Source organism: Vulpes lagopus, chromosome 18 (assembly GCF_018345385.1).
Source record: "Vulpes lagopus strain Blue_001 chromosome 18, ASM1834538v1, whole genome shotgun sequence".
Lineage (NCBI taxonomy): Eukaryota > Metazoa > Chordata > Mammalia > Carnivora > Canidae > Vulpes > Vulpes lagopus.
The window spans coordinates 24,339,727-24,352,918 of record NC_054841.1 but is presented as its reverse complement, the minus strand read 5'-3'; the positions used below and the strand labels follow the sequence as shown (position 1 = coordinate 24,352,918).

At 42.6% G+C, this 13,192-nt stretch overlaps 1 protein-coding gene across 5 annotated transcripts in view; it reads left to right on the top strand.

Moving 5' to 3' along the window:
• The first annotated feature begins 3,149 nt into the window (after positions 1–3,149).
• ITCH (itchy E3 ubiquitin protein ligase) overlaps positions 3,150–13,192 on the top strand; it is a 156,752-nt gene continuing 146,709 nt past the window's right edge. For 2 of the 5 annotated variants that reach the window (XM_041732259.1, XM_041732264.1), the window contains exons 1-2: positions 3,150–3,259; positions 7,095–7,171. The gene's annotated coding sequence lies outside the window, so the exon portion shown is untranslated. Of the gene's footprint in view, positions 3,260–6,658; positions 6,754–7,094; positions 7,172–13,192 lie in introns of all 5 variants that reach the window. The other 3 variants (XM_041732261.1, XM_041732260.1, XM_041732262.1) reach the window with 3 other exon arrangements.

The window sequence follows — 13,192 nt, the reverse complement described above, 5'->3', positions numbered from 1 at the left end:
TCGATGCAGGGATGCAGGGAGCCCGATGTGGGACTCGATCCTGGGTCTCCAGGATCACACCCCTGGCTGAAGGCGGTGCTAAACCGCTGCGCCACCGGGGCTGCCCTTGTTTGTATTTTTTAAAGGTTCTTTTTATTTTTTTATTTTTTTAGTTATTTATTCATGAGGGACACAGAGAAAGAAAGGCAGAGACACAAGCAGGCTCCATGCAGGGAGCCCGACATGGGACTCATCCGGGGTCTCCAGGATCACGCCCTGGGCTGAAAGCGGCGCTAAACTGCTGAGCCATCCGGGCTGCCCCCCCTTTTTAAAAATTTTATTAATTTATGATAGTCACAAGGAGAGACGGAGAGAGAGGGGCAGAGACACAGGCAGAGGGAGAAGCAGGCTCCATGCACCGGAAGCCCGACGTGGGATTCGATCCCGGGTCTCCAGGATCGCGCCCTGGGCCAAAGGCAAGCGCTAAACCGCTGCGCCACCCAGGGATCCCAAGCATATTTATTTTAAGTAAACTTTTATTGACATATAAATGTGAAAAATATACAAATCATAAGTATACAGCTCAATGAATTTTCACAAAGTGAGGATACTTGTGTAGCAGTACCCAGATCAAGACACAGAGCACTATTACCAGTCTGGTGAAGCAAGCCCCTTTGTGCTCCTTCCTGGTACCACTGCTCCTCAAAGGATAATCACTATCTTAACTTCAAACACCATAGACTAGTTTTTTTTTTTTTTTTTTTTTTTTTTTAACCATAGACTAGTTTTGCCTAACATTATATAGTTTTAAAAAATTATGGATGAAAACATGGAGCACTGGGTGGCTCAGTCAGTTAAGTGACCAACTCTTGTTTTAGCTCAGGTCATCATCCCAGTGAGTGATCTTGAACCAGGCATCTAATTTCCTTGAGACTCATTTCCTCTTTTTTTTTTTTTTTTTTTAAGATTTTATTTATTTATTCATGAGAGACACACACACAGAGGCAGAGACACAGGCAGAGGGAGAAGTAGGCTCCATGCAGGGAGCTCGACATGGGACTCGATCCCAGGTCTCCAAGATCACGCCTTTAGCCAAAGGCAGGTGCTAAACCGTTGAGCCACCGAGGTGTCCGGAGACTCATTTCCTTCTCCATATAATGATCATAGAAATACCTCATGCATTAAAGGGACACTACAGTTCTCAAACCTGTCTGGTGTCAAGAATCACCTGGGGCACTAGTTAAAAATCCCCATTCCCCAGAGCATACATTCTTAATAGGACAAAAATTGGTTGTGGATAGGAAAATTTTTTTCTGGGATGCCTAGGTGGTTCAGTAGTTGAGCGTCTGCCTTTGGCCCAGGGCATGGTCCTGGAGACCTGGGATCAAGTCTTGCTTGCATCAGGCTTCCTGCATGGAGCCTGCTTCTCCCTCTGCCTGTGTCTCTGCCTCTCCCTGTGTGTCTCTCATTAATAAATAAATAAAATCTTAAAAAAAAAAAAGAAACAAATTTTTCCTTGGTTATGTAAAAGTGCTCATGCGCAAACCCATATATATGATACATTAATAGATGTACAGTATATTTGTGATATTATTTCATGGGGGAATAACTAGGGAAAATGTCTAAAAATGTTCCTTAGATGATAATTTTAAAAAAGGTTGAAAAACACTGCCCTACAGCAGTGATTCTCCAAGTGTGGTCTGTGGTTAATGCAAATTCTCAGGCCCCACCCCAGACCTACTGAATCAGAAATTCTAGGGGTGGGGCCCAGCAATCTATGGTTTAATGAATCCTTTTTTTTTTTTTTTTTTTAAGATTTTATTTATTTATTCATGAGAGACAGAGAGACAGAGGCAGAGACACAGGCAGAGGGAGAAGCGGCCCCACGCGGGGAGCCCAACATGGGACTGGATCCCAGGTCTCCAGGATCAGGCCCTGGGTTGAAGGCGGCGCTAAACTGCTGAGCCGCTGAGCCACCCAGACTGTCCAGTTTAATGAATCCTTCAGGAGATTTTTTTCTCTCTCTCTGTTTTAAAGATTATATTTATTTATTCATGAGAGACACACAGAGAGATGCAGAGACATAGCAGAGAGAGAAACAGGATCCCTGTGGGGAGCCTAATGTGGAATTCCATCCCAAGACCCGGGGGTCACAGCCTGAGCGAAATGCAGATGCTCAACCACTAAGCCACTCAGGTGCTCTTCTTTAGGAGATTCTGATGGGCACTAAAGTTTGAGAACCACTGCCTTGGAGATTCTGAATGGGTTAGGATCCAGAAGTCTGCGTCCTTAATAAGCTCTCTTAAGTCATGTTGCAGGAATGCAATATGAGAATTGAGAATTGAGATTTGAACATACTTTGAAAAATGCAAGTGACTTTCCAGATGGTAAAATATGTTCATAAGGAGGAAACAGGCTAAACGATAATAGCGAAGGTCATTAATTAGGAAGCACTTATCTGGGCCTCTGAATTTACTTGCACACCCTATTAATTCTCACAAACAACCCATAAAGAAGAGGATGGACTCTGAAGTCAAACTGCCTGGGTTCCTATCCAGCTTGTGACTTGGTTTACCCATCTGTAAAGTGAGGATAATGGAGGTAGTTTCCTTATAGATTTGTTGTGAGGATTAAAGAAGTTTATTGATCAGCTCTTCCAATACCTGCCAGGTTGGCACCACTTACATGTAGGCTATTCTCATCATCCTTAAGCGTATTTTGTTAAAAGGTGGATTTGAGCCCCATCAATTTAACTCCCCAGTGTTACTTTCTTAAGGACTAAACTATAATCTAGTGTTTCTGAAAGTGTGATTCCCCCACCAGAAGCACAGCCGAGTTAGAAATGCAAATTATTAGATCTCATCCCAGATCTGCTGAAACGGAAACTCTGGGGGTGGGGCTCTCCTAAATTTCAACAAGCCCTTCAGGTGTTTCTGATGCACAATAGCTTTTGGGAACCACAGCTACAGTCTTTAGAGGTTCTGGGGGAAGGGGGCATGCTTTAAAAAAAAAAGAAAAAAAAAGCCTAGAGTGGCTGCGAGCAATCCCAGAGTCCCTCCTACCTAAGGGCGAGTAAACTCCGGTGTAGCTGCGCTGCCCAGCTCCGGCCAATTCTCCCGGTCAGCGCGCAAGGCTTTCTGGGGCTTGTAGTCCACATCCCTGCCGAGCAGGAGGCGCCTGCGCGTTGGCCGCCAACTCGCTCTAGTCGCTGTGGTCTGGGCTCGGGACCGGCTGCCATCTTAGTCGAGGGACTGAAGAGTCGCCGCCGCCCCGAGTCCCGGTAAACATTCGTGGGCGGACTGGGGGCACTTCTGGGTAGGAGGGGGAGCCCGCAAGAGAGTGTCGGAGGAGAACCAGGGGTGAAGGAGTGCGGCGCGCGGGCAGAGGACCCTGGAGCCGCGACTGCTCCCTCCTCCCTCACAGCCGGTGCCCGTGGGGGGCGCGGGGAGCTCGGGCTAGTGGCCGAGGGGTGGGCTGGCCGGAGACGCCGAGGAGCCACTTTTTGACCGAGGCGTGGGGAGCCCCTCGCCTCGCGGGCGCCAAGTTGTGAGAGGGCTGGGCCGCGTTGGGCGCCAGCTGGGGCCGACCCTGCGCCCCTCAGCCCCGCCCGGGGGCCACTCTCCCGCGGCCCGGCCTACGCGCGGGGCCCGGCGGCAGCGGCCGGAGCGGCCGACGTGGCCCTGTGAGGGGCGGCGGCCGGGCCCACCTGCCACTCGGCTGGCCTTCCCGAGACTTTTTGGAGACCCCAGTCGCGAGGCAGGCCCAGCGTAGCGGCTGCCTTCTCTTTCTTCCACTCCCCTCCTCCCTCCATTGTCCCCCATCGTGGTGGTCCCGGCCCAGGCGCTCTTTTCCGCGCCTGCTGCCGCGGCCCCGCGGGCACCTCCCGGCGCCGAGTTTTGCAGACGTGGAGCTGTCACTGCCCTCCCTCTTCAGTGCCCTTTTCTTTGGCAGAGAAAAAAAAAAAAGTAGTCGTGAACGTATTCTAAGGGTGAGAACGTGATGAGGACATGACTTAGTGGGGGAACTCAAGTTTTCAGACACAGTCTCGGGCCACGGCTTACAGAGAAACATAGGGTCTGTGCGCTCAAGGTGGACGTTGGGCCTAAAGTTAAAGATGTAACAAGGTGAACGTGCAAACTACCCGAAATTCACGATTCCCCAATAACAACTCAGCTTTTCTCGGTTATATGCGCATGTTATTCTTGTTACATTTTCTGCCATAATTCTACAGCTTCAGTATACTTTTTTGGAAGTGAGGGTTGGGGAAGGAAAAGTGGGATTTTTCTGCCCTTTGGAAATTATTGAGGCACTGGAGCCAGTCACTTATCATTGCACTTAGTTGGGGGTCTCCCGCATCTTTTCTTAATCGATTTTAGGGAAGTATGTAAAGGCAGCGGATACTAACCCTCAAAATCAGCTAAGGATTTCTCAGTTGAAATAAAGTTCTCATGGCAGCTATGCTGGAAGCCTGCACTATGTATTTATTCATAGATTTACTCGGGGTACATTTATCAACAGAATGTAAGGTTTTTGGGTGTGAGTCCAGAAGGAATTCCTTCATGTTCAGTATATGAATCAAGTCAAAAAGGACATGAAATAAAGAATGAGTGCAGAATACGTTTTCACAGTATTCCAGAGGGAATCATTTCTAAATTCTAAAAAAATAAAAAAAATAAAAATAAAATAAAATAAAATTACATCTGTTCGCCTATTGCAAGAGATAGACAAACCAGTAGTTCCTCAAATTGCACATTAGAATAGTTAGGGGAGCTTTTTAAAAGTAGAAATTCCAGGGTCTCCTTTTCTGAGATGGATTTAGTAGGTCTGCTTTTGCGGTGAAGAATTTATTTTTAAAACATGCCTCAGGCAGCTCTCTTGGTTTTGGGAACCCCTGAGGCAAACAATACTATGAACCTACTGAGAAGCTTGAGACAGAATTGGCCAGTTCTGTCTGGGGTTTGGCTGTATAAGGTGGCAGGACCTGCCCCTGTCCTAAGTTCGGCCTTAGATGATGAGTGGGAATGTGATAAGGATGGCGTAAGGGAAGGACAGTGCTGTATGTAAATGCAGAAGATAGTGGGAGAAAAAAGGGTTCAGGGAACAGGGGGTGGGATGGGGAAGGAGAGCATTGTAAGGATGTGAGGTCAGAAAGGTAAAAGGAGGTAACTGAAAAGTTATAATGCTAAAAAACTGGAGTTTTATGTTAGCAGTAGATTAAGAATTTAGACAGGGAAGTGATATGAGTGACGTGTGTTGTAGAAAAATGGCTCTGGTGATGAGAGTGAAAGGGTGGAAGAGTGGCTATTGCAGAGGTCTAGGTGAGAGGTGAAAGGACTTAATGTTGGAGAGAGGCTGTGGGGATGCTCAAGGGATTAGATTTAGTTCTTTACTAGTGCAATATTGTTGCCATATTTTTGGATGAGACTTTTTGGGGCCAGACTGGGTAAAAAGGCTCTTGTTCTGTTAAAAGAACCCATTAGCAAATCTGAACAATATTACCAGGTTATATATGTTAATGGTATCAAAATATATTGTTCATTAGTACTTTTGGAAAATTAGAACTAAATTGGTTGCATTTGGAGGAGAACTTGGAGATTACACTGAAATTTATGACTTTCAACACTACTGATCTAAGTCTGTTGGAAGTGTTTTTCTCTTGTACTCAGGAACTTGGTATTAGAATTTTGGAAGAGATAATCTAGTCCACAGTGGCAAATATATTTTGATTAATCAATTCTGCTTTGAAGTAGCTGCCAAAAGCACTGTATTGAGAAGGATTTTGGTCATATGTGCTCTCTGGGAAAGTAAGTTATGATTGATAAGTGCCTGATACTTCCTGTGGACACAGTCATCTTGTAGGTGATATATATGCCAGGTATATGCCATAATTAGATTAGTCCAACGTATTAGTTTTCTGTTTGCTTATAAAAAAAAAAGTCCTAAGCAGTAAATAATTTACCTAGAACAGGTTAAGATTTAGAGCTAGAATTAGAACCAAGTTTTGTGACTCTTAGTTTATTTTATTCCAGTGTGTCAAGATGAATGTGTGCTGCTAAAAAACTTTTGGTATTAGATGAAAAGAAAAAAGGTATTTCTATCTAGCCAGTGCCTCTTGACTGCTTAAGCAAGAGTTTAACAAGGAACTTTGGCCTAGCAGTGAATTTTGTTGTATTTATTCTGGCTTAAGAAATTTGTTGTTAGTACTGATAGGAAATAGTCACCTGCTTGTGGTTTTTGTTTTTTCTCACTTCCTTGTTCCTCACCTCTCTCTCAATTTTGGGTTTTGGGGATTGGTTTCCTTTATATGAATTAAGACAAAAATGTATAAATTTTTTTTTTTCTCTATTTACAGCACCTCACCAAATTCTAGGCTCACAATAAGCTCTTAGTAAAGGCATGTTGATTTTTGTAGCTGTACATGATACTGGTTTTGAGTTAACAAATTAGCAAGGGGAGTTGCAGAATTGAATTGCAGCATTATCTGGTTGGTAGGTTGGCCCTCAGCTAAAAATATTGTGTTGGAAAGTAGCCTCACATTAGTAATTAACCAGAAGCTGTTCCTCCTTCAGTCTAGCAGTGCTCTGTCCTTGGAAAGCTGCTGCCACCTCAGTTTTTTTTCTTCTTTTCAGAACTGACTGTACTCTGATCCTTGAAGCACTTTTTCTTTTCCTATCCTTAGGAGCCTCCCAAGTTGCAGGGACCATCCTTACAGTGACCCCAGTAGAGTGTGTTTATATTGCCATCCTAATTTTGCCACGTAGCCGTCATACCCAGGTGGGCATCACCCCATACTATATATGAGTCATTTTCCCCCAACTCACCTTCTTAACCTCCTTGCCCCACCAAAAGTGATCTGTCCCTGCCCTCCCTCAATTATCCCATGAAACGTTTATTTTTATTTTATTATTTTTTTAGACTAGTCTATATGTCCAATGTGGGGCTAGAACTCATGACCCCAAGATCAAGAGTTCTATGCCCTATTGACTGAGCCAGCCAGGCACCCTTTTCCCAAAAATATAAAAAGATGCTGTGCTGTCAGATTCCCAAGGTCATTGCTAATCTGATGTGTTTAACCATAGGGATAATGTGTTAATGGACCCTCCTTCCCCTCTCAGGTAACATGCATTTAACAGTGGCCTTCTGGAGACAACGCCTTAATCCAAAGAAGTGACTCGAACGGTGAGACCTTCAGGTATGGTGGCAGGCCTGTGAAAGAGATTAGGGGGTGGAAATGGTTCAGAGTGTGAGCTCTGGTCATATAACTGCTGTGGGGAGGTATGGGAAAAGAGGATGTTGATGCTGCGTTGATTGAAAAAGAGTTTCCACATGGATTTGAAACTGGGTCTTCTCCATAAGGATTAGCTTGTGAGCCACATTTTGCTCTTACTTTGGATCTTCTGACTTTTCTCTTGTTTTTTGTTTTTTTTTTTTCCCTTGGACATATACACATTTTTTTCCACTTGTGCTGTTTTAAATTTTTTTTTTTAAATTTTTATTTATTTATGATAGTCACAGAGAGAGAGAGAGAGGCAGAGACACGGGCAGAGGGAGAAACAGGCTCCATGCACCGGGAGCCCCATGTGGGATTCGATCCTGGGTCTCCAGGATCGCGCCCTGGGCCAAAGGCAGGCGCCAGACCGCTGCGCCACCCAGGGATCCCCACGTGTGCTGTTTTATAAACATTTATCTTTGTATACTTGTCCAGATACATGTATTATAGTTAAAAAGTGTAAGAAGTAAAAAGAAGGCAACATGCAGTGGAGAAAGAATGTAGAAAGAAAACTTGACTTGATTTTTTTAAGGTTTTATTTGAGAGAGAGAAAGAAAGAGAAAGAAAAAGAAGGAAAGAGAAAGAAAAAGAAGGAAAACAGACTCCTTCCTTAGCAGGAGGCCCAATGCAAGGCTTGATCCCAGGACCCGGAGATCATGACCTGAGCTGAAGGCAGTTGCTTAGCCGATTGGGCCACCCAGGTGTCCCTGGTCTGATTTGATTTTGCTGCTGACAAACTGACTTTTGGCAAGTTATTTAATCTTGCCTGGTCTCAGTTTATATATCTGTAAAATAGATGTATTGATTCCTACCTGCCTTCCTGACGTTGTTGTAAGGATCAAATAAAATAATACATACTAAAGCTTTAGAAAAAAATGAGGGCAGCCTGGGTCACTCAGTGGTTTAGCGCCGCCTTCAGCCCAGGGCCTGATCCTGGGGACCTGGGATCGAGTCCCATGTCAGACTCCTTGCATGAAGCCTGCTTCTTCCTCTGCCTGTGTCTCTGCCGTGCTCTCTCTCTCTGTGTCTCTCATTTCTCTCATTAATAAATAAATAACATCTTAAAAAATGAATTCACAACCTAAGACATTATTTAGGTTTATAAGGTGGGAGAAGTTGGCAGTAATAATGGGAAGGAAGACATGAGGACAGGACAGATTGACTTTAAAGGATCAGGAGAGATAAAGAAGACTACTAGTTAAGAAAAAGTTAAAAAAAAAAAAAAAGAAAAGAAAAAGAAAAAGTAGAGCATGAAAAAAGTCAAGCAGTGGGATACCTGGGTGGCTCAGCGGCTGAGCGTCTGCTTTTGTCCCAAGACAGTATCCTGGAGTCCTGGGATCGATCCCACATTGGGCTTCCTACATGGAGCCCGCTTCTCTCTGCCTATGTCTCTTCCTCTCTCTCTGTATCTCTCATGAGTAAATAAAATCTTTAAAAAGAAAAGTCAAGCAGTAAGAGAATAAGGAATGAATGAAGTAGAACTAATGAATTGGTAGGTGAGATAGCTGAATAGGATAGTGGTCCCTTTCACTAATTCTAACCTTGCAACTCTGTTGTCATTATCATTACCACCTTCTTCACATAAATCTCCTATCCATACTTAGAGTCTTGTCTTCACTGTAAACATCTTTGTGTTTGTGTGCCTCTTTGTGTTTGGTTTATATTTCTGTTAACTACCCTATAAATGCTTAGAGATTGAATATGATTTGCTTATTATGGTGTCCCAGGTCATTGCTATAACCAAATGTGTACGTACTCCGTTCTTTTTTATAATTATGGAGAGAAGGAGAAGACGGGGAGAGCTTTGTGAGAGATAGTAGGAAAGGAAGTGACTAAGGGAAAGTAGATAAATAAGACATGGTAAGGGGGCAGCCCGAGTGGCTCAGCGGTTTAGCACTGCCTTCAGCCCAGGGCCTGATCCTGGGGACCTGGGATCAAGTCCCACGTCAGGTTTCTTGCGTGGAGCCTGCTTCTCCTTCTGCCTGTGTCTCTGCCTCTCTCTCTGAGTCTCTCATCATAAATAAATAAATAAATAAATAAATAAATAAATAAATAAAATCTTTAAAAAAAAAAGGACATGGTAAGAAGAAGAATTGTCAAAAAATAATGAAAGGAAATGCATGAAAATGAAAAATACATAGAGCAAAAAAAGAAGGGGAAAGGAGATGATGTTACCTGCACCAAAGGAAAAAGGTAGCTTTCGTTTCTTTAACGGTAATGTAATACTTCACAAAAAGCTGTATGCTGGGAAAAATCGTTCCTCATACCAACTAGCTGTAAAATGTTTCTAAAAGTGTCCACTACATCCTGAACTCACAGAGTAGTTCTTTGTGGAAAGAAAACTAGGACAACATTTAGAAGACCTGGGTTCTAGCCTTGGTATTGACTCTTCTCTGTGTTTCTCATGAATAAATAAATGAAAAAAATCTTAAAAAAAAAGGTTTCAAATGTGATGATCTCTCCGTTTTCTTTCATCTCATTTTTTGATTATATTTTGTACTTCATGTGCTGGCTCACTAATTTTTCAGGGTCTTGTTGATACCACGATATAAGATTGGTCTTAAAAATATCTTAAAATTAAAAAAAAATATCTTAAAATTAAAAAAAAATTATTCATGAGGAATGCAGAAAGAGAGGCAGATCTTTCTCGATCTCAGGAACCCCAGAACCACGACCTGAGCCAAAGGCAGGCGCTTAATCACTGAGCCACCCAGTTTCCTTGGTCTTAGAAATATCTTATAGTAGAACTTCATAATATCAATTGCCTTATAAAAATTTTTTTTTAAAATTTTATTTATTTTTGATAGTCACACACACACTCAGAGAGAGAGGCAGAGACACAGGCAGAGGGAGAAGCAGGCTCCATGCACCGGGAGCCCGACGTGGGATTCGATCTCAGGTCTCCAGGATCACTCCCTGGGCCAAAGGCAGGCACCAAACTGCTGCGCCACCCACGGATCCCCTATCAATTGCCTTATAAATGAGAAGCCATTATATTTTAAGTTCTACTTCAAACATTGGCAGAAAGAGAGACTTATAGAAAACATAGTATAGAAATGTTGTTTGTATTTTTCAACAATCATTTATTGAGCTTCTGTTGTGCTAGGTCCCAATGGGTACTTAATATAAAACCCCTGCCTCAAGGATTTTGTGTTTTTGTCATGAAAACAAAGTTACTGACCAGTAATTGTTGTAAAAAGCAGGGTGATAGATGCTACAATAAGGATTGCATTGCATTGCAATTTAAGGTACCAACTTTAGATTTCTTGGTTCCTTTAACATACCTGAATATGTGCTAAATGCTGGGATCCCTGGGTGGCGCAGCGGTTTGGCGCCTGCCTTTGGCCCGGGGCGCGATCCTGGAGACCCGGGATCGAATCCCATGTCGGGCTCCCGGTGCATGGAGCCTGCTTCTCCCTCTGGATCTGTCTCTGCCTGTGTCTCTGGCTCTGTCTCTCCTTCTATCTCTCAAGAATAAATAAATAAAATCTTTAAAAAAAAAAGAATATGTGCTAAATGCTGCTGTTGTAGGTAATACAGGGACTCATGATGAAAAAAAACCCAATTCCTGCCCTCAAGCAACTTGCAGGTTTTTTTTTTTTTTTTTTTTTCCCAGGTCTGGAAACTGCTTACCCTAATAGATTTACTCTTCTGTCACAGGAAATTAGTTTTGTACTATCACTTCATAGTTTTATTTTTTAAATTTTTATTTATTTTTTAAAGATTTTATTTATTTATTCATGAGAGACACACGCAGAGGGAGAAGCAGGCTCCATGCCCAGGTCCCCAGGATCACGCCCTGGGCTGAAGGTGGCGCTAAACCTTTGAGCCACCTGGGCTGCCCAACTTCAAAGTTTTAAACAAAGAATTCATCTGTATATTGAGCTTGCCTTACTCCAGAAATGTTTTTTTTTTTTTACTCCAGAAATGTTTAATAGCATACTTGCTGTCTGATAAAATACATTATTTTATTGGATCTCTAATGTTTTCTCTGTCAATGACAGAAATTCTTATTTTAGGGTAAAGAAAAATCCAAATGCCATCTGAATAGCATGTTTAGGTGAACTTTGGTTTGTTTCTTAGTCATCTTTCGGAGAAGGAGTGGAATCTAAAATTTAGCCTTGATTCTTTGTTCCAAGGAATCTATTTAGTTGGTCACAGAAGAGAGGATGCTAGTCTAAAGGAATCATATTGTAGAAGTTAACAATGTGTACTAGAGTTAGATTGTCTGGTTTCGGATTTTGACTCTACCATGTACTAGGAGTATGATGTTGGCCAGGTTCCTCATCTATAAATTGGGAATAGTAATGACATATATCTATACGGTTGTTGTGTGGGTTAAATAAGATAATGTGTTTTTGCTTGAACAGAAGTTGGCTCGCAATAAGTGTGTTGTGTTTATTGTTGTTGTTGTTGTTATTTTATTATTATCATTACCACCAACCTTGTCTTAAAATTGTTTCAGTACTTTAATTCATTATCTAAGGTGACCATTGTAAATTTAAGTGGAATATTTTAAATAGTAATGATCTGATTGAGACTTAAGTGGACTAGGAAATTCATGTTCCTCTAATGGTGTAGCTGTTAAGCAGCTTTGGCTTACTTTTTAAAAAAATTGAAAGGTAAAATTGACTGGTTTAACCATTAAAAATACATAATTCAGTGTGTTGGCTCACTATTGATCTCATGGGGAGTATAGGATCAAGTATAGCTTGAACACCTTAACTTTTTTTCTTTTTTTTTTTTTAATTTTTATTTATTTATGATAGTCACAGAGAGATAGAGAGAGAAGCAGAGACACAGGCAGAGGGAGAAGCAGGCTCCATGCACCGGGAGCCCGACGTGGGATTCGATCCCGGGTCTCCAGGATCGCGCCCTGAGCCAAAGGCAGGCGCCAAACCGCTGCGCCACCCAGGGATCCCCCTTAACTTTTTTTCTAAACAGAAACTGGGAATCCAGATTTTGTAAGAAATCTTTATTTTTAAATGTTGGCAACTTTTGAAATCGTAATATAAACACTGTGGGCCAAGCAACTCACCACTGTGGGCAGGATTTGTCTTGTGGATTGCCACTTTGCAACCTCTGTTCTGGAGCTTGACTTTTTGCATCATAGCCCATGCTCCCTGCCTTCTGGGCAGAAAGTCCTTACCCACATAAAGATTTAAAATAGTTCAGGCTATATCTTAGAGCAGTCTAAGGCTGAATAAGAAATATGCATAATAATACTTAAGGCAGAGAGGAGGAGGGAAGTTATTTAAGACTGAGATTTGGAATGGGCAAAGTGGAATGGACTAGAGATGGTGATAGTATAACAAGTAGATTAATTGGAGTTTAGATTAATCTGAAGAGGGTTTTTTTAAATATTTTATTTATTTATTCATGAGAGATTTTATCTATTTATTCACAGAGAACGAGAGAGAGAGAGAGAGAGAGAGAGAGAGAGAGGCAGAGATACAGAGATACAGGCAGAGGGAGAAGCAGGCTCCATGCAGGGAGCCCAGCGTGGGACTCGTGGGACTCGATCCCGGCTCTCCAGGATTACGCCCAGAGCTGAAGGCGGTGCTAAACCACTGAGCCACCCGGGCTGCCCTGAAGAGGGTTTTTATAAGCCTAGTAATAGGAGAAAGTTTTGAAAAGTTAAGAGGAAACTTCTTGTTTTGGGAGAACCTTGAGTCCTATTGGCTGGCAGGATAAAATGGTATTTTGTGGCAATTTATCAGGTAATATCGAGATCTGCAGTTTTTTTTTTTTTTTTAAGATCTGCAGTATTTATACTAGAGTTGGCGGTCTGGAGGCAGGGAGACTAGGCTAGGGAGGTCAGTGGTCCTGGAAGTGGAAAGGAAGAGACAAAAGCTTGTATAAGAGACAAAAGCATATGTATGGATCACGCTGTGACATTGAGACCCTGCAGTAGATGAAGAGAGCCAATTTTGAAGGCTTTCC